The sequence below is a fragment of the Trachypithecus francoisi genome, unplaced genomic scaffold (genome assembly GCF_009764315.1).
Source record: "Trachypithecus francoisi isolate TF-2019V2 unplaced genomic scaffold, Tfra_2.0 Lachesis_group13, whole genome shotgun sequence".
NCBI lineage: Eukaryota > Metazoa > Chordata > Mammalia > Primates > Cercopithecidae > Trachypithecus > Trachypithecus francoisi.
In genome coordinates, this window is record NW_022681458.1 from 66923275 (window position 1) to 66943704 (window position 20430).

Consider the following 20430-nt stretch of genomic DNA (forward strand, 5'->3'; position numbering starts at 1 on the left):
TCTGCCATGAAAATAAATGAGGTACTGATACATACTGAATAAATGTGAGTGAACCCTAAAAACATGCTAAGTGGAAGAAGCCAGCCACATGATTCCATTTATATGAAATACCCAAAATAGGCAAATCCATAGTGACAAAGCCAATTAGTAGTTATCAGGAACTAGGGAGATGGGTGAAGAGGGAGTGACCGCTTAATGCGCATGGGGATTCCTTTTAGGATTATGAAAATTGGACGAATTACGGCTGATCTGATGGTAATGGGTTATCAGAACTTATTAACATGAGTGTCATTAAAGTTGGTATATAGCCCCTCACTGCTAAATCTGGCTTAAAAATTTTTTTAATTTTGATGAATTAGTGGTGATGGTTGCACAACATTGTAAATATAAATGTCACTGAATTGTACACTTTAAGGTGGTTAAAATGGCAAATTTTACATGTCTTACTGAAACTACTGTACTATGTAATACAAAGTACATAGTATAAAATTTTAAAAGTGATAGGAAATTGCTGAGATTAATAGTCATCTATTCCAAGTATATTTTAAATAAAAACAGTCTTGGTAAAGACCTGTTCTTGGTGCTGGTTTTGGTGGTTGAAAAGGCTTGAAACACTGATTCAGAAACAGGTTTCTTGTAAGAGATGTCCCAGCTGAGGGAATCTCCCAGAATGAAAATGGACTAACTGAGCTGTGGCTGCATAGTCTTAAGGCTTCTGAGAAAACAATAACAACAAAAAACCACCCACAATGATTCAAACTTTATAGAGGGGAAAGGGCATAGTGCATCAGAAGTTTAACATCGTTGAGTATACATCCTTTTACTTAATTTTTATTTCTAGTAACAAAGTTACGACATTGAAAGTACATCACTGGAATGCATCTACTCCTAGCAGAAATGTTTACTGTGCACCATTTTTATAGAAAGTACTGCCTCAGCTTATGAGCTTTGCAAACAAATATTAACGCTAAATGCTTTTTACTGACTTCTTCGTTTCTGAACAGAAGCTGATAAAGATACTATTTTTCTGTCAAACTTGACATGGATTTTCTATGTTGATAAGATGATGTTGGTAAAATGGTGAATTAAATGAGTGGCAGTTAAGTGTTCAGATGTTCTGAGGGAGTAGAAATAATTTTATAGTTAAAGAATCACATGAAAAAGTACTATTTGTAATTTAAGACAAACCTTAACCATGTCACAAGGACAGACCAGAAGAAGAGGGCATCTTGGCTAGTGAAAAGCATGAGGAAAATTAAATGAGCACAGCATTGGTACGTGAGAAACAAGGAGTTCCCTGAGTATGAAACAGAAATGGTGTGAGATAAGGCTGTAAAGGAAGACTGGGGCCATTTTATGTAAACAGGCAGGTATAAGAGTGTGAGTTGTATTCATGTGCTACTGTCAGTCATTCAAAGTTTAGAGGTGTATTTTAGAAAGGTTGATAGGAGACTAGTGTGTGGGATGGACCGGAGCCAGCAATGAACAGCAGTCATACTACAGTAGCTTTGCTGAGATGTAATGGAGGTCTAGTCTAGGATGGTGGCAGTGAAGACAGTTGACCCCCGAACAACATGGGTTTGAACTGTGCAGGTCCACTGATACACAGACTTTTTTCAGTATGTTGGAAAATTGTTTGAGGTTTGAAACAAATTGAAAAAACTCAGGCAAACCATGTAGCCTAGAAATAATCGAGAAAATTAACAAAATTATATGAATGCATAAAATATGTAGATACTGGTCTACTTCATTTAGTGCCATATACATAAATCTATTACAAAAATTTAAATTTACCAAAACATGCACATAGCCTGTACATTGTACCATTTACCATTGAGAGAAATGTAAATGTAGAGATGGAGTAAACCATAACTGCATAAAATTAACTGAAGAACATACTGTACTACTGTAATAATTTAGCAGCCACCTCCTGTTGCTATTGTAGTGAGCTTAAGTGTTATGAGTATCCACTTAAAATGCTGTGATGCTCATCATCTCCGTGGGGCAGTTCATCTCCAATAAATTGTGTATCACACAAAAAAAGTGATCTTTTGCACTTTTTGCCTTTTTTTTTTTTTTTTTTTGAGATGAAGTCTCGCTCTTGTCTCCCAGGTTGGAATGCAATGGCGGCTTACTGCCAACTTCCGCCTCCTGGATTCAAGCAATTCTCCTGCCTCAGCCTCCTGAGTAGCTGGGATTACAGGCACCTGCCACTATACCCAGCTAATTTTTGTATTTTTAGTAGAGATGGGGTTTCACCATCTTGGTCAGGCTGGTCTCGAACTCCTTACCTCAGGTGATCTGCCTGCCTCAGCCTCCCAAAGTGCTGGGATTACAGGCGTGAGCCACCGCACCCGGCCAGTTCTTGCATATTTTTCACTGGGTTAGTGCAATATTATAAACCTTGAATAACACCATGAAACCTATACTGAGTACTACTAGTGATGCTAGAAGCGGTCCCACGACGCAAAGTCATGACATTGCAAGAAGTTGAATGGCTTGATATGCACCATAGATAGAAGAGGTCCGCAGCTGCAACTGTCACCATTTCAGACAATTCATCTTGTAAACAGATGGTGTAAACTTGTAAACTTAATGATATCGATATAGTACTAGAAATGTATTTTCTCTTAATGATTTTCTTAACATTCTCTTTTCTCCACCTTTATTGTAAGAATACAGTATGTAATGTATATAAAGTACAAAATTTGTTTATCAACTATGTAATCAGTAAGGCTTCTGGTCAACAGTAGGCTGTTAGTAAAGTGTGGAGGAACTCAAAAGCTATATGCAAATTTTTTATTGCATGGGAGACTGGTGGGGGGAATGAATGCCCCAAACCCCCAACCTTATTCAATGATCAACTATATTTTAAAAACAATGCAAAGGTAGTATCAGTAGGATTTAATGCCTAGATCTCAGGAACCAGTTAGGAGAAGAGAGGGTGTGTGCATCTAGTAAGTGCTAGCTATACTGTTATTTAACCCTCATAACAACCTGTAAACTTGGGAATAATTTCCAAGATGCAAAGGAAAATAGGCTCAGAGGTTAAACAGTTCCCAAAATCACACAGCCATTAAGTGGCAAAGTCGGGATCCAAATTCAGATCTTCCTTAAAGCCCATGCTCTGATTTTTTTTTTTTTTTATGTGACTGTTAGTGACAAGGAAAAAGCTGATTTGGAGAAATGATGAACTTTGTTTTTTATATGCTTTTAAATACAAGAGGTATAATTTTACAGATCTGGGCTTGAAAAGAGAAAGGTATGTACAGCACAGACTAGTTGTGCATAAAAGAAATGCAGAGCAGCAGTAGGGACCCAGCTCCAGACAGGTAACAAATTGGTAGTGAACATCATTCACCTAGTTTTGTGACTCTCCAGTAATTTTGGGAAGCTTGTTAATACAAACTGATGTAAAGAGCAGTGAGGGTTATCAGGGTTGTGCACTGGAAAGAAGAGATGATGGAAGGTCAAAGTGGCTCTAGGCAGACAGCAAACAAGCACACTGTTCAACAAGATGACCTATGCATTTTAGACCGAGTAAGGAACAAGGGAAGACACAATAAAGGTGATAAATTGAAATAACACAGAGGGGTCATTTATGGGAAGCCATGAAAGGTAGGAGTGGTACTATTTTTATTAATAACCTAATATTGTATAAAGAGCAGAATATGACGGCAATCCCTCTTTGTGGTGAGTCAGATGAGAGAGAGGTGGCATTAGCATCAAGAAAAAAAACAAGGCCCTTAAATTCCATTCTCCCTCTCTCTGGACTGGTTTTGTTGAAGCTAGTATAAGCTAACTGGTATGATGTGAAGATAAACATAGACTTTTTTCCCCATAATGCCACACCCCAATAATTATAAATTATTTTGGGAAACCCAAGATTTGGGTTGGAGGGTAGACATCCCTGTACTTAGAATTTCCATGATGAGGACAAGTGCTGAGAGGTAACTTGAACATAGGCCATTTCAGCAATGTGCAGGAAGACCCTGAACTGGCAGAGAGAGGAAAAGATCTGCCATGAGATAGAAGCTACCAAAATGTCTGTACAATGTCTGGGCCCACATTATCCTATTTCATCTCAGATATCAGTGGGGTAATCATGTCCTGTGTCCCCCACCCCTTTCACATCACACACACACACACACCCCTACCTTGATTCCACTGATAAAATCCCAGCTAATCCACTGTACTAGGCGGTATCCTGAGAATATCATGAAAATGTACAGGCTCTTGGGTCCCTAAGCCTAGGATTAGTTGTACCAAGCAGACATAAGGGGTGCCCTGTAGTCTTCTATGTTTTGGTTAGCTGCAGACAAACAGAAACTGTGTTCTGTAAATTAATTATTAGCGAGAGAGAGAAGGAGGGGAAGTTGAAAGGGAAGATGGAGAGAGAGATGGTTTGGCTGGGTCCCCACCCCAAATCTCATCTTGTAGTTCCCATAATCCCCACGTCATGGGAGGGACCAGGTGGACATAATTGAATCATGGGGGTGGTTTCCCCATCCTATTCTCATGATAGTGACTTAGTTCTCAGAGATCTGATGGTTTTATAAGGGACTTCTCCGTTTGCTGGGCACTCATTCTTTTTGCTGCCGCCATGTGAAGAAGGATATGTTTGCTTCCCCTTCCGCCATGATTGTGAGTTTCCTGAAGCCTCCCCAGCCATGCTGAACTGTGAATCAATTAAACCTCCTTCCTTTATAAATTACCCAGTTTTGGGTATATCTTTATTTGCAGCATGAGAACGTATATATATATATATATATACACACACACACACATTAGTTTTAGAATTTTTGTGAGCAGTTTTAACAGATTATGGATTAACAGCCCTATCATACTAAGGTGGAAATACCACATTTATGTGGCATTTGGAAGATTTTGAGGGCGTTTAGAGACCATCATTGATTCTTATGGTATTTAGTTATTAACACTTCCATAACAGAAATGCATTTTCTTCAAATAGCCTCATTTTGTATCTAAGGAATATTGGTTTTATTTAGCAGTCATGCTGGGTTCTTAAAGGGGATTCACTAGACCCTCACTAATTCTCTTAAAACTAAGTTTTGGGTAGGTGCATTATGGAACAAGACAGGTAAAGAAGAGGTCTACAAGAAGTTTCCTGCATTTGTAAAGAGAAGACTGTAAAGAATTTTAGGACCCTTGGGGATATTGAGGAATGCAGAAGTGAGAACAAAAATGGAAAAGGATGGCATTTTATGAGGATATGAATAAGTAGTGAGACAAGTTCATGGAATCAGACCTGAATATGGTAACTACATTAATTTTAACAATGCTGAATGTCTTCCCCACTTGTAGAAAAACGATAGTAAACAAACTGCTGTGGAACTAGAAATATGTGGATAAAGTGAGACACTTTGTTAAACGCCAGGCTGCCAAAATGCATATATAACAGACTGGCATAGTTTCCACCTATTTCCCGCCCCCTATCTTGTTTATTTTTTTTCTCGCTTTAGGTATACCTTCTCTTTAGAAAATTAGCTGAAACTGAATTATCAAAACAGATCAGGGTACTGTTCATATCACTAGTTCTTCTCTTGTCTAAAAAGAACTGAAAGACTTTCTTCAAAATGTGTTCCTCGAATGCATCATGTAGATAATTAACTGCTTGGCAACAGACCGGAGAAGTAGAAATGAGAAATTTAAAACCAAAGCTACTGCCCAATTGAATCAACACTGAAAAAAATAATTTCAAATTTTAATACACGTGAATGGAAAAATAATTTTTTAAAAAGTCTATTCTAATTGACCCAAACTTCTTTTGAAATGTCATAACATTTCTAGTTCTTTTTCTCACATTAGTTGTTTTGAGAGATGGAGAGAGAAGCATCATTTTAATCAATGTTTTCTACAACTAACAATTATGATGTCAATCAAACATTTTGTCCACCATTTCCATCATGAGTAATCTGAACTGTGAGGTTTTGCTGACATAGTGTTACAGTACAATGACACCACTACATTACTGTTACTATATGGGGACAACACTTTCATTTTAAGTAGGAAAGTGTTAATAATTTGGCTTAATGTTTTTTAACTAAAATTAGTTTTAAAAGAGAACCGAGTTGGCTTATATACATGTATACAGTCCAGAGACCTACCTGTGAAAATGTCAATGCCATTACAATTTCACTTTTATGCCAGATATCATTCTTGAACTTCAGGCTCATTAACTCTCATAATATCCCCTAAAACCTTTCAACAATTTTGAGAGTGTATTTTATGTTAATATATAAACTAGTTCATAATTTTGTTACAGACTAGAAATCAGTATTTAATAAATGGAAAAATAAAAGACTGAAAAACTTTTAGTGAGTAAATTTTCAGAAGCCTCTGATCATACTTTTCAACTTGTGCCTATTTATTGAATAACCAACATCCCTACAGTTAATATTAAAATCTTTAAGTTGTGTGGGGTTTATTGGAGGGGAGGGATGGGGAATTACCAGCAAACTCTGCCTCCCCCAAACCTCACCTAACCCGAAACTCCCTGTCCAGGACGCAGCCTACCTTTACCCACCTCCCTACCTAGTGCTGGGAAGCGACGGCAACGGAGACACCCGGCTCCTGGGGCTGGGCTCGGAAGACCCATCCTGCTTCCCCCTACCAGCCTTTCTGGAGCTCACCTTCCTCCCCTCACACCGCCAACACCCTGCCAAGCCCTCCGCCGCCGCCCGCACCCGTCCCCTCCTCCAGCCCACAGCCAATCACAGCATTCCACAGCCTTGGGTTTACAGAGGTAACGCTCCTTGGGCCCTCTGGTTCCCGCCCTTCGGGCTCCTTGCCCAATCATGAGCGCCCGAGTGCTCTTTGGTGCCCGTCCCCTCTACCCGCCCCGCCGAAGACCCGCCTTCTTCTCCTTAAGCCGGACGGCATCACCTGACTCGGAGGCTCTCCCTCAGAAGGAAGGCAAGAAGGGGCGTGTGCATGGAGGGGAGGGGCGCGAGAAGGAAGGGGGGGATGCCGGGAGCGGGGCGGGTCGGCGGCGGGGAGGGTTGTCAGTCCGATCTCGCGAGAGAGGACGGAAGCCTGTGGGAGCCCTTGGCCTTTAAAGTGCTGTTCAGCCTTTTCGTCCAGGGGTGGTTTGTAAACACGGCTGTGCTCGGGGCTCGCAGGTGACCGAAAGGATCATGAACTAGTGACCTGGAAAGGTGAGTAATGATGGGCAGAGGTCAGCAGGGCTGGAGACTGTAGGGATACGGAGAAAGAAGGTGCTAACATGGCGACGTCGCTCAGCACAGTCCCCACCCCCCGTTTCCCATCACCTCGGGTGCTCCTGACGTGCTTCTTAGCCCTTGGGGCGATTGTGGCTCTGCTGCCACCTTAGCGGCCCGCGCGGTGTGGGCTTTGGGAGCTTGACTGGCTGGGCCGGACCGTTAGGTAACCAGCGTTCGTTGTTCCGGCCCCTCCCTCTCGCGCGCTTTCCTAAGGCAGAGGAAAAAGGAATAACGGCTCCTCTTAGACCCCTCCCTCCGAATTATCTTCCCCCTGCTTGGGTCAGTTCAGAGGTCCTCGGGGCGCGCGTCGAGTCAGCCGTGTGCGCAGGGAGACCTCTCCCACCCACAGTCCTTGGGTTGGGCGGGGAGAGGGCCCACTCTAGTCTCCCCACCCAGTGTTCAAGCGATTGAGGACCGTGTGTTTGTGATGGTGGCGGGGAGGAGGATCGGGAGGCGCGGCTGAAAATAGAATCAGGGTCCCTGGCTGCGGTGCAGCCTGAAGGAAAGAATGGTGTGGAGAACCTGGGAGCTGGAAGTCTTGGCCTTTTCCGTCCTTTCCGCCACCCTCACAGTCCCGCTACCCCCCACTTTTCCCGGTGGGGCGGGGCTTAGGTGTGGGTGCAGACTGATTCTGGTATTTTCCCATTTTTTTTTAAATCTCTTTGGGTGGACAGCAGACCTTATGTAAAGAAATAATTTGCTTTTCATCAGTGCCCTAGGGACCAGGGCCAAAAGGGAGTGTGTGTACGTGTTTTCCATGTTCGCTCGTTTAACCGAACCTAGGAGGAAAAAGAGAGGAGGAGCTGGGACTATTTTTGTGCCCCTAGGTAGTATAAAATTGGCTTTACTTAATGGAGAGTCTTAAAACTGGTGAGGCCAAGAGCAAAACTACTGTGAATATCATGTAGTAAAAGAGATTACTCCTGATGGACCTTAGGCATCAGAAATTTTACTGAAAGGAATGTTTCTCTTAAAATTCAACACCTATTTTAAGTAGTGATGTAAAGCATTTCTTTACATGTACCTTCAGGTTTTCTAATGCTTTCCTGGCTATTATTTAACTGGTACTAAGGGATTGACTAATCCCTAAATTATAATGTGAAAGGTTAAATTTCTTAGAGGTTTTAAATTATGGAGACGTCACAATGCATGCATTTACGATATACATTTAAAATCAGAACAAAAACTGACTTCCTTTGAGCACACTTTTTGTCCTATTTGAAGAAACATGACCACTGGCGTTATTGTCAGTAACAGCCGTTCTAATCTTTAAATAGCCATATAGCTTTAGTCTCATGAATCAAAATTATGAAGGTAAAGCTTTATAAAAGCTTGTTAAAAAGTAACACCTACAGGTTTAAGTGCCCTGAAGTACAAACACAGAAACAGTTTTATCATGTATTAAATTTTTTTTTTCTTACTTGAGGAATCCACCGTAAAAACTTTGTTTCAAAATGATAGGAACATCCTTGTAAAATACGTTTTAAAAATACAGATACCCCTCTGCAGATTAAGAAAGTTCATGGATCTTTAAGGCCGTCAGTAGTTGCGTAATAGTTAAGAATCCTCGTCTTTGTAAAATAATTTCTAGGAATCTTCCAGATTTACCGTGATGTGTAAAAGAATTTCTGAGAATCTTCCAAATTTGCCATGATGTGTATGTTGCCTTTCCAAGACGTTTAATCTTGCTTTGAGAGAATGCTACTGCCATGAAGTTTTAAGAAATGATTTAAAATGTAGTATCGGGCCGGGCGCGGTGGCTCAAGCCTGTAATCCCAGCACTTTGGGAGGCCGAGACGGGCGGATCACGAGGTCAGGAGATTGAGACCATGCTGGCTAACACGGTGAAACCCCATCTCTACTAAAAATACAAAAATCTAGCCGGGCGAGGTGGCGGGCGCCTGTAGTCCCAGCTACTTGGGAGGCTGAGGCGGGAGAATGGCGGGAACCCGGGAGGTGGAGCTTGTAGTGAGCCGAGATCCGGCCACTGCACTCCAGCCTGGGCGACAGAGCGAGACTCCATCTCAAAAAAAAAAAAAAAAAGACATAAAATGTAATATCGTGGAAATTTAGAACTTAGATGTTATGTATTTTAATTGTCAGTAAGGAAGGAGCTTTCAGGGACCTTTTGTGTGTGTGTAGGATACATAATACCTTCTGTAGCTCCGGGTGCATTTCCTGAAAATCCTTTTTAAAATACCTTATCCGAATGTTTATTTCGTATTTGGGGCACTGTATTATTATTAGTTAAATATGTAACCCAGGAATTCCTGCACTTTTTTCTTTGGCGTTGTTTTTTATTTTTAAGCTGAGATAATAGAGGCTGGGCGCGCGCTGTGGCTCATTCCTGTAATCCCAGCACTTTGGGAGGCCAAGGCGGGCGGATCATGAGGTGAGGAGACCTTCCTAGCTAACACGGTGAAACCCCGTCTCTACTAAAAGTGCAAAAAACTAGCCTGCCGTGGTGGCGCCTGTAGTCCCAGCCACTCAGGAGGCTGAGACGGGAGAATCCCTTGAACCCGGGAGGCGGAGGTTGCAGTGAGCCGGGGGTTGCAGTGAGCCGAAGGTTGCAGTGAGCCAAGATCACTCCCCTGCACTCCAGCCTGGGCGACAGAGCGAGATTCTGTCTCAAATAAATAAATAAATAAATAGTAGAAATGGTTGTCAGCATTTTAACAAATAATGGGGGTGGAGGTGCTTTTTATTGGTATTCAGGATCTGAAAGCTCTATGAGTATGGTTGAAAAATATTCCATACATCAAACATCTATCTATAAGTAGCATTGACTCTTCAAAGAATAATGTACATTTTTTCTACCCAACTTTTTGTATTTTGGAAAATTTGGGTTTTAATGATACATACATTCTTGTCTGGTAAATTATTAGATCGTGTTAGGTCAGGTAAACAGTCTTACCAATGTGTGCTGTTTCTACTTATTTTGTCTTCAAGCTCTTCCTTCCAATATGAAATTTGTCTATAGGTAGGCATTTCTTTATCGTTTTTATTCTTACTAAAATGTCATTGGAGAAGATAAAGTAGTTGAAGTCTCCCTTATTAAAACCAGATTTTCACCAGAACCTCTTGTTTAAAATTCAGTGAATAACAATAATTAATATTCAACTGATTTTTATAAAAGTCAATGCATATAGCACTTGTTGGTTTATTTTGTATAATTAAAATGTACCCTAAAAAAATCCCACCTTAGGCAGATGTGGTGCCTTACGCCTGTAATCCCAGCACTTTGGGAACGTGAGGCAGGCAGATCAGCTGAGGTCAGGAGTTCAAGACCAGCCTAGCCAACACGGTGAAACCACGTTGGTGGGCACCTCCAATCCCAGCTACTGGGGAGGCTGAAGCTGGAGAATCTCTGGAACCCAGGAGCAGGAGGTTGCAGTGAGCCGAAATCGTGCCACTGCACTCTAGCCTGGGCAACAGAGTGCGACTGCATCTCAAAACAAAAACAAAAAACTCACTTGGTATTGTTATAATCTGGACTTTAATTTAGTATTTCTGTGTTTATCTTATACTCACACCAATTCCTCAAGGCTAAGAACTTGTCTAAAATGCTGCATGTTCTCTTTATGTAAGTTTTAATGTTGAAGTAGTAGGATAGTAATCACCTATTTATGTTTGAAGGAAAACCCCACGGAGCATTTTATTTCCTTTGTTATGTTTCTCAAGGTTAAAAGGTTATATAGTAAGGTATAAGATAGTTTCATAGAAAATCAAGGAAATTTGTGGATCTTTAAGGCCATCAGTAAGTGTGTTTTATTTTATTTTTGAGACAGAGTCTCCCTCTGTCTCTCACGCTGGAGTGTAGTGGTGCAATCTGGGCTCACTGCAATCTCCACCTCCCAGATTCAAGAGGTTCTCCTGTCTGAGCCTCCGGAATAGCTAGGGGTGTTATTCCTAGGGGTGCACCACCATACCCTGCTAATTTTTGTATTTTTAGTAGAGATGGAGTTTCACCATGTTGGCCAGGCTTATCTTGAATTCCTGGCCTCTGGTGATCCACCCACCTTGGCCTCTCAAAGTGTTGGGATTACAGGCGTGAGCCACCACACCAGGCCTGTTTTTACACACTATTTTTATCTTATAAATATATTCAATGTTACATATTATGTAATTATAAATAAATATGTATTCCTTATATATGTCATTTCAATTTATTGAGACTTTGACAACCTTGCTGACAACCTTGAAACTGGTGTATTCATTTTCACTTTTAAGGGATTACAGGCATGAGCCACTGCATCTGGCCTATTTTTATACATTATTTTATGTTACAGCTGTATTTAATGTTACATATTATATGATTATAAATAAACATGTGTTCATTTTATATATATATTTTCAATTATTGTTGGCAACCTTGAAACTAGTGTATTCATTTTCACTTTTTTTTTTTTTTTGAGATGGAGTCGCTATGTCACCTAGGCTGGAGTGCAGTGCCGCTCTCAGCTCGTTGTAACCTCCGCCTCCTGGGTTCAAGTGATTCTCCTGTCTCAGCCTCCTGAGTAGCTGGGATTACAGGTGCCTGCCACCATGCCTGGCTAATTTTGTATTTTTAGTAGAAATGGGGTTTCACCATGTTGGCGAGGTTGGTCTCGAACCCGCCTCAGCCTCCCAAAGTGTTGGAATTACTACAGGCACGAGCTACCACACCCATCTTCATTTTCACTTTTAAGTATGTTTATTGATGGTTTTTTTCCTTGGCATTTTGACATTGACAGTAAAGAAGAGATGTAAATAAAATGTTTTGGGAGCTTTGCCTGTTCACCCATATTTGCATTCTGTATCTTAACAAAGATAGTGGTTCTCAGCCACTCTTTTGCCTTTCTACCCAAGGAATAGAAAATACTTCCAACAGTAGTAGTGGCTTATTATAGTAGAGATTCTCAACAAGCTTGGTAGGGAAAGACAGGAAGAAATAATTGTAATTGGCAAAATAACCATATGGACTTTGGTTATTTTTGTAATATATAGTATTTTTATCTATAATGACCATAAATTTATAAATATATTCCCTAAATATTCTTTAGTTTGCTAGCAGAACTGAAACCTTTGTCATTCCAATTTTTTAGCTTTGTTCCAATTTTATTGCTTTGGTTTTTCTAATTTTACTGTTTGGGCTAGTATATTTGCTTTTATTTATTAAACATGTGTCGGAACAATTTTTTTATGTATCAACTTGTTTTGCGATACTAACATAATTGTGTTCATTATTTTTGTTTTCTTCTAGTTTGTGCATATATATTAGTTTTTACAGAATTACATCAAATAAGTTTTTATTTAACTTTTATTTTTATTTTACTTTTATAGCATTGTATTTTTCCATGTTATATAACCTTTATGATATTTGTTACTTGATAGTTAAAAAATAAGTATTAAATTTGTACTAAATGCCTGACAGGAAAATAATAGTTTTCAGTTTATGCCTATTTTGACATTGAATTGAACATCTCTGTGCATTTATCTTTTTCTTTTATGAATTGTTTCTGTAGGATACTAATCTCAAATGAATTACTAGTCAAAAGATATAAATGTTTCTGCAGTTGCCAGATTTTTGCCTCCCCAAAGACTTGAGCAAGTTTACACGGTCAGCAGAGCATGAATGCGTTTGCTTTGCCATAATTTTGTGAACTTTGGAGTTATGATTAATAAAGTATGATTACCTAATAGGGAATTATTGCTGGGAATAAGTTGTATTTTTTAGCAGTTTTAAAATTATTTGGTAGGCCATATCGTACTATAGTTATTTATCTACCAGTGATCTATGTGATGTGACAAATATTGTGTATTTCATATTTTCTGACATTTTACTGTCTTTGTTTCTCTTAAAGTTTATCAAAACTTTTGACAGACTGGTAACAATAATTCTTAGTTTTCATGCAGTTTTATGTGGTTTGTACATTGAATATTTTAATGCTAGTTTATAAGAGTTAATTTCTGGGCTGGGTGTGGTGGCTCACACCTATAATCCCAGCATTTTGGGAGGCTGAGGCGGGTGGATAACCTGAGGTCAGGAGTTCGAGACCAGCCTGGCAAACATGAGAAAACCCCATCTCTACTAAAAATACAAAAATTAGGTGGGAATGATGGCGGGTGCCTGTAATCTCAGCTACTCGGGAGACTGAGGCAGGAGAATTGCTTGAATCTGGGAGGCAGAGGTTACAGTGAGCCAAGATCGTGCCAATGCACTCTAGCCTAGGCAACAGAGCAAGACTCTGTCTCAAAAAAAAAAAAAAAAGAGTTACTTTCTGAACTCTACATTTCATAGGAGTTCTGTCTTATGAATGTGTCATTATGATTAAGATTTATAATGACAAATTCATTACCATGTAGAAAACACTTGGAATAAAAGTACATATGAGTATATGATAGTCAAATTGACTTGAGTTTTGTCTCTGGCACATAGTATGTACTCAGTATTTTAGGATAGTTATTAAAAGCCAGATTGTCATGGTCTACCACTTACTAACTGTGTTACCGTGGGTGAATTATATAACCTCTCTCTGCCTCAGTTTCCTTCTCTTTAAGGAGAATAATTTAACTCATAGTCTTGCCGTGAGCATTCTTGTAATATACATACAATACATAATACAGTGTCCAGAACTTAATGAGACTCAGGATATGTTGTGGGAATTATTATTGAAGTTCATTTAGAAATAATCTAGCCTAGCCCTCCCGGCATGCTTGTGCTGTAGCTTGAAAGTAGTACAGCAGCCATCTATTTGGTAGCTTTGGCAACAAAGTTGTTTTTCCCTAGGAATTTATAATTTGTGAAGGAACATACCACCTTAGAATTTTCATAAATTCATTTGAATGTCTCATATTTTTTTGTTCCATATGTACCCCATCTCAGACTGCTTTTTCTGTATCAAATTCATGCAGTATAGCATATTCTTATTTTGAGATGATAAAATTATGATACTATGATTTTCATAAGATCCAATTATCTTTGTATTTTTGGGACAAAGTCTTACTCCATCATCCAGGTTGGAGTGCAGTGATGCGAATAAGTCTCACTGCCGCCTCCACCTCTTGGGTTCGAGAGATCTTCCTACCTCAGCCTCCCAAATAACTGGTACCGCACTTGCATGCCACCACACTCAGCTAGTTTTTAAATTTTTGTAGAGATGGGGTCTTGCTGTTGCCCAGGCTGGTCTCAAACTCTCAGGCTCAAGCAATCCTCCCATCTCAGTGTCGCAAAATGCTGGGATTACAGGCTGCTCCCCGCCCCAGCTATCCTTTTCTTCTCCACCAATCCCATTATAAACATTCCAGTGAAACTTTTCATTTCTCCTTCCCCCTAGGGGAATTGAGATTATGATTAATATACTACAGTCCTAAAGTTGTTTTGAAGTCTCTGCTAATTATACAATTATAACTGCACTGTCAGTTTTTGGCCACAAAGTTGAGAATCAGTGAAATCTTTTATCATTTGTAAGGTAGGTTTTAATGATTGTTGATATATAGATGTTGGATTGAGGGTTATTTTTTGTAGTAATATCAGTTAACTTATTTGAATTTTGACATACTTTGAAAACAGAAGAAAGAGGTGAACTTGTCGTTGTTTTAATGGGTATAGTACATAACCCGTAGTATTATTTTATTTCATTTTTAGAGACAGGGTCTCTGTCACCCAGGCTGGAGTGTGGTGGTGCAGTCATAGCTCACTGCTGCCTCGAACACCTGGGCTTCAGCAATCCTCCCACCTCAACCACCTCAACCTCCTGAGTAGCGGGGACTACAGGCGTGTGCTACTATACCAGCTAAATTTTATTTTTTGTGGAGATGGAGTCTCACTATGTTATCCAGGTTGGTCTTGAATTCTTGGCCTCAAGTAATCCTCCCATCTCAGCTTCACAAAGCACTGGGGTTACAGGCTTGAGCCACCACACCAAGCCTGTAGTGTATTTTATTTGTGCCCTCTTTATAATGAGAAATTTTTATTGATGTAGTTTTAATAATGGTGATGACTATGAATTACTGTAATTCTTGGAGAGCTGTGAATTTCTATTTCTATTTTCTTTTACAAAAAATAAGTTTCTCAGGAGAAAAAAAGCAATGAAAGGTATTTTATCACCTACCTTGAGCAAAAAATAATGCTATGGACTTTAGACCACATAATTGTGTTACCAAATCTAAAGTGATGTTATTAGTACAACTTGTGCTAGCATTGTTTATATTCATAATTATTACTCTGTAAATTTTTTTGTATTTATATATTTGTTATTCTATTATAATTTTAAACTGTAAAACAACTTGCTTTCTTTACATTGTCTAGGAGTAATCAAGACTCACTTTAAAAATGTTTAATTTAAAAATTGGACTACTGATATTTTTATTGAAGAATATTTTTGAGATATTGAACTGATTTCACTATTCACATACCCATAATACAGTCTGGAGAAGTTTGTGATACGTTTTACATGTACTATCGACTTTGTGAAATTTCATCAAAATTTTAGTATACTCTTGGGAATTGTGTGAAGGACGTCTCTCATGTCTGCTGCGAGTAGGGGAAAAATACTGCTGCTTTCCTTGTTAACATTGGGTTTATATTTTTCTCTCAGCTGATGAATTTGATTTCCCTAAATTGATGAACTAAACATTATATATTAAATAAACTTACAGATAACATCAAAATCATGGGTTAAAGATTAATGTAAAATTTTTTTTGTTTGTTTGTTTTTGAGACAGAGTCTTGCTCTGTGGCTCAGGCTGGTGTGCAGCGGTGGGATCTCAGCTCACTGCAACCTCCACCTCCCAGGCTCAAGCAATTCTCGTGCCTCAGCCTTTCGAGCAGCTGGGACTACAAGCGGTCAGCTGATTTTCTTGTATTTTTAGTAGAGACGAGGTTTCTCCATGTTGACCAGGCTGCTCTTGAACTCCTGACCTCAAGCAGTCTTGGCCTCCCAAAGTGCTGGAATTACAGGGTTGAGCTACCATGCCCGGCCAAAACTCTTATGTCTAAAAGTTAAACTGAATATGTAGTTCAGTTTCTGGCCTTAAAAATAAAGAAGATAGTAAGATTAGGTATTTATTAGGCATTAGGAAAATGTACATTTAAAGTCAGTAAGATTAGATATTTATTAGGCATTAGGAAAATGTACATTTAAAGTCAAAGTAAAATGTATGAACTTAATAAATACTATTTTAATGTCATGCACTATACTATGTATTTTACATATTTTATTTTTATTTATTTTGACAGCCCTGAAATGTATATTGTTTTTTACTGTAGAGGATCAGAGTGTAATCACACAATTTAAAATTGTCCTCGCCAGGGCAGTGGCTCACACCTGTAATCCCAGCACTTTGGGAGGCTAATACAGGAGAATCATTGCCTTGATTAGTGGAGGCTTTAAGGTACTCTTATTTTAAATTACCCACTTAAAATATCCACTTGGGTTCCTGTTGAGATGGCCTCAGTTTCCAATGTTCCCACCAGACGTTTGCTTCTTGCCCTAGGATCTGGAAGCTTTAAGGCACTCTTGCTTAAATTATCCATTTTAATTATCCATTTTAAGTTACCCATTTTAAAATTATCCATGGATAATTTAAAATAAGAGTTTGAGCTCCAGGAATTCAAGACCAGCCTGGGCAACATTGTGAGACCTGGTCTTTCCAAAAAAAAAAAACTTAGCTGGGCATGGTGGCATGTGCACCTGTGGTCCCACCTACTCAGGAGGTTGAGGTGGGAGGATCACAAGAGCCCAGGAGATCAAGGTTGCAGTGAGCCATGTTTGTGTCACTGCACTTCAGCCTGAGTGACAGCAAAACCCTGTCTCAAAAAAAAAAAAAATTCCTGAATTCAAAATATTTTAGTCTTGAGAGGCAGATGAAGTCCTACTAGGTCATAGCTACAGGTTTTCAAACTCCTTGATATAAGTTTGTTATCATGACCACATTGCTATTCCCAAGGTGATCTCTAGGATCATTTAAAAAATGTATGAAGATAGTCATGAATGTACCGAGTGTTCGTATCCTGCTTCAGTTCACCTTGGCTGTGCCTACGTGATGACAATTTTTTTTTTTTTTTTTGAGACGGAGTCTCGCTCTGTCACCCAGGCTGGAGTGCAGTGGTGTGATCTCGGCTCACTGCCACCTCTGCCTCCTGGATTCAAGAAGTTCTCTGCCTCAGCCTTTGAGTAGCTGGGATTACAGGCACTAACCACCACGCTCAGCTCATTTTTCTATTTTTAGTAGAAAAGGGGTTTCACCATCTTGGCCAGGCTGGTCTTAAACTCCTGATCTCGTGATCCACCCACCTTGGCCTCCCAAAGTGCTGGGATTACAGGCGTAAGCCACTGTGCCCGGCCCATAATAACAGATGTTTGACAGGGAATAAAGTCATGTCTACTGTCATTTATGCTAGCATGCCCCTCCCCCTGCAGTGTTGTCCCCAAATCTTCCCTTTATTTTTTTATGTTTGTGGGAAGGGGCCGCATCAGCAGCAATCATCAACCAATAAGTAGGATCTATTTAGTGGTGAACTCATTGGCTGTTTAATTGGTAAGAGTCACTGGCCTGACCACACCACAGCATGGCCACTTGGGTTCCTGTAGAGATGGCCTCAGTTTCCAGTGTTCCCCCCAGATATTTGCTTCCCAATCTAGAGGGGATCTCAAGACTCCTGACTGGTTGTTGTGAGCTCTCACCCTGCCTGGCTCTGTAGATAGACTGCATAGATACATGAAGTGGGGATGAGGGCCTATTACTACTGCTTGGAAATACTTGCCTCTTATAGATCCAGCCTTAATGTTTTTCTGACATCCTAGTAATAGCAGATCTGGCACAAAGTGGATATCAGAGTTAATACTCTGAGGAGACAAAATAATGAGAATAGTTTTACCAAAGACAATGAAATATCGCATAATGTCTGCATTTTGTCATTGATTTGAGTGCGTCTTTAGAAAACTGAATTTAACAGAAACCCAGGACATTGCTGGAAATTGTATGCCCTTTAGAAACTTTGTGTGAATTTTTATACAATTGCTGTTTTATGAAAATGTTTTATATAAAATGTTGCAAAAGTAGAAAAGAAAATACCCTGTGTCTATAAGATGGTGCTGCTCTTGAAGTCGTGGGGCACAAGTCCATCTTCCTGGTACCTTACAACTCTTCTTACTGTATTAATTTTCTGTTCCTGCCTCATACATTACCACCAAAGATTTATTGTCTCACAGTTTTTGTAGGTCAGAAGTCCAGGAGAACTCAACTGAATCCTCAGCTTAGGGTCTTACAAAGCCAAGATCAGTGTGTTGGCAGAACTGCATTCCTTTTTGGAGTCTCTAGGGAAGAATCCACTTCCAAGTTACTTCGGGTGGTTTGCTGAATTCAGTAGGTCTTTCCTTTCTTTTCGTCCCTCTTTCTTTCCTGGCTATGAGCCAAGGCCTGGTCTTTTCTCCCAGGAGCTGAAGTGCTTTCCATGTGGCCTCCTCTAGTAATGGCAGGTCAAATCCTTCTCATGCTTCTAACCTGTCTGATTTCTTTTTCTGGCTGAATCTGTGACTCCAGGTGGAGAAAGTTCTCTGCTCTTGAGGTATCTTGATTAGATTCCAGGTAACCCAGGAATCTATCTTATTTGGATCTGTAATCTTTTTTTTCTTTCTTTTTTTTTTGAGACAGGGTCTTGCTCTGTCACCCAGGCTGGAGTGCAATGGTGTGATCTCGGCTCACTGCAACCTCCGCCTCCCTGGTTAAAGTGATTTTCCTGCCTCAGCCTCCTGAGTAGCTGGAATTACAGGCACCTGCCACCATGCCCGGCTGATTTTTATATTTTTAGTAGAGACAGGATTTCACCACGTTGGCCAGGCTGGTCTCGAACTCCTGACTTCAGGTGATCTTCCTGCCTCAGCCTCCCAAAGTGCTGGGATTACAGGTGTGAGCCACCACGCCCAGCAAGAATCTCTGTAGTCCTTTTACATCTGCAGAATTCCTTTTGCGGTGGAAAGTAACCTATTAAAAGGTTCCAGGGATTAGGGTATGGATGTTTTTGGAGGGCCATTCTGCCTAATATGCTCATATACTCGTGTAAAGGAACTTGATAAATTCTGTACCCTTGCACATTTCGAAGTTGATTCCTGCAATTTTTCATCATAGATTGAAATTGTTGAAAAAATATAATTTCTGTTTTTTCCAGATACACCACTTTTATAAGTACCTAAATACCATAGTGATTTGATGCTGTCATTGGTTTTAAAAAACCAGCTTGAATTAGCTCATCTAACAGAAGTTTTCAGTGTCCCTTTTTCTTATTAAATTGTTTATTTTCTTTCGACTTCTCCAACATAATTTTATTTGAATCCATTGTATTTTAATGTTTTAAAATACTTTATTAACGACTCTGTCATACTTGTTTGTAGCAAATATACATTTAATTTTTCAAAATTTTTTACTGATTTCTTCATTCGGAACTCCCTCTCTGGACAATGCATTTTTGTATGGTATTTCCACAATGGAAGAGGTAATCATTAAATGAAAATTGTTATTCTTTCTGTCATTACACTATACAGTAAAGTATATCTGGATTCCTAAACACAAGGCAGAACACCGATTCTTAAAGCCATGCTTTGCCTTTAATAGAAATATTTGTAAGACAGGGAAAACCAGAAGCTTGAGGGTTAGTGGTGCCTTGATTAATGGAGGTTTTAAGGCACGCTTATTTTAAGTTGTCTGTTTGTTTTGTTCCATGGAAGCTTCTACAACCTAGGGCAACTCATTCTAATAAGATTTGGGATGGTATGGATTTCTTGTGAGAAGTGGGAGAATGAGGACTCTAGGAAAGCAGACAGATCATCTTTGGGAAAGCAAACAAAGGGAAGATGAAGATACAAAAGTTGAGTGTCTTAAAACTTGTCTTGCTCACATATCCCTTGGAAAGCCTTCGTGTGTACCTTTAGTAAAACATTCCCCACTTTGTCTGTATCCCATAATGCCTCCTTGAAAGACTGTCCTCCTCCTGCCTACCTCCTGTCCTCCCACAAGGACAGAAGCCAACTTCTCTCTACCACCCAGGATTGCTGTTGCATCTGTTACACTCTTTTAAGTCCATGCCCAAGAGAGGATTAATTTTTTTCTCATACTAATGCCTACCTTTTGGGCCCTGTTTCTTGGCACAATATTTGGCTCTTACCAGGAAATTTGCCATTAGCAATGTTTGCACCTTTCAGCAGAG

General features: G+C 39.7%; 1 protein-coding gene across 3 annotated transcripts in view; it reads left to right on the forward strand.

The window, feature by feature from the left end:
- The first annotated feature begins 6986 nt into the window (after window positions 1-6986).
- Window positions 6987-20430, forward strand: part of ATF2 (activating transcription factor 2) — a 92779-nt gene continuing 79335 nt past the window's right edge. Inside the window, exon 1 of one of the 3 annotated variants that reach the window (XM_033231064.1) lies at window positions 6987-7178. The gene's annotated coding sequence lies outside the window, so the exon portion shown is untranslated. The remainder of the gene's footprint in view (window positions 7179-20430) is intronic. The other 2 variants (XR_004441696.1, XM_033231063.1) reach the window with 2 other exon arrangements.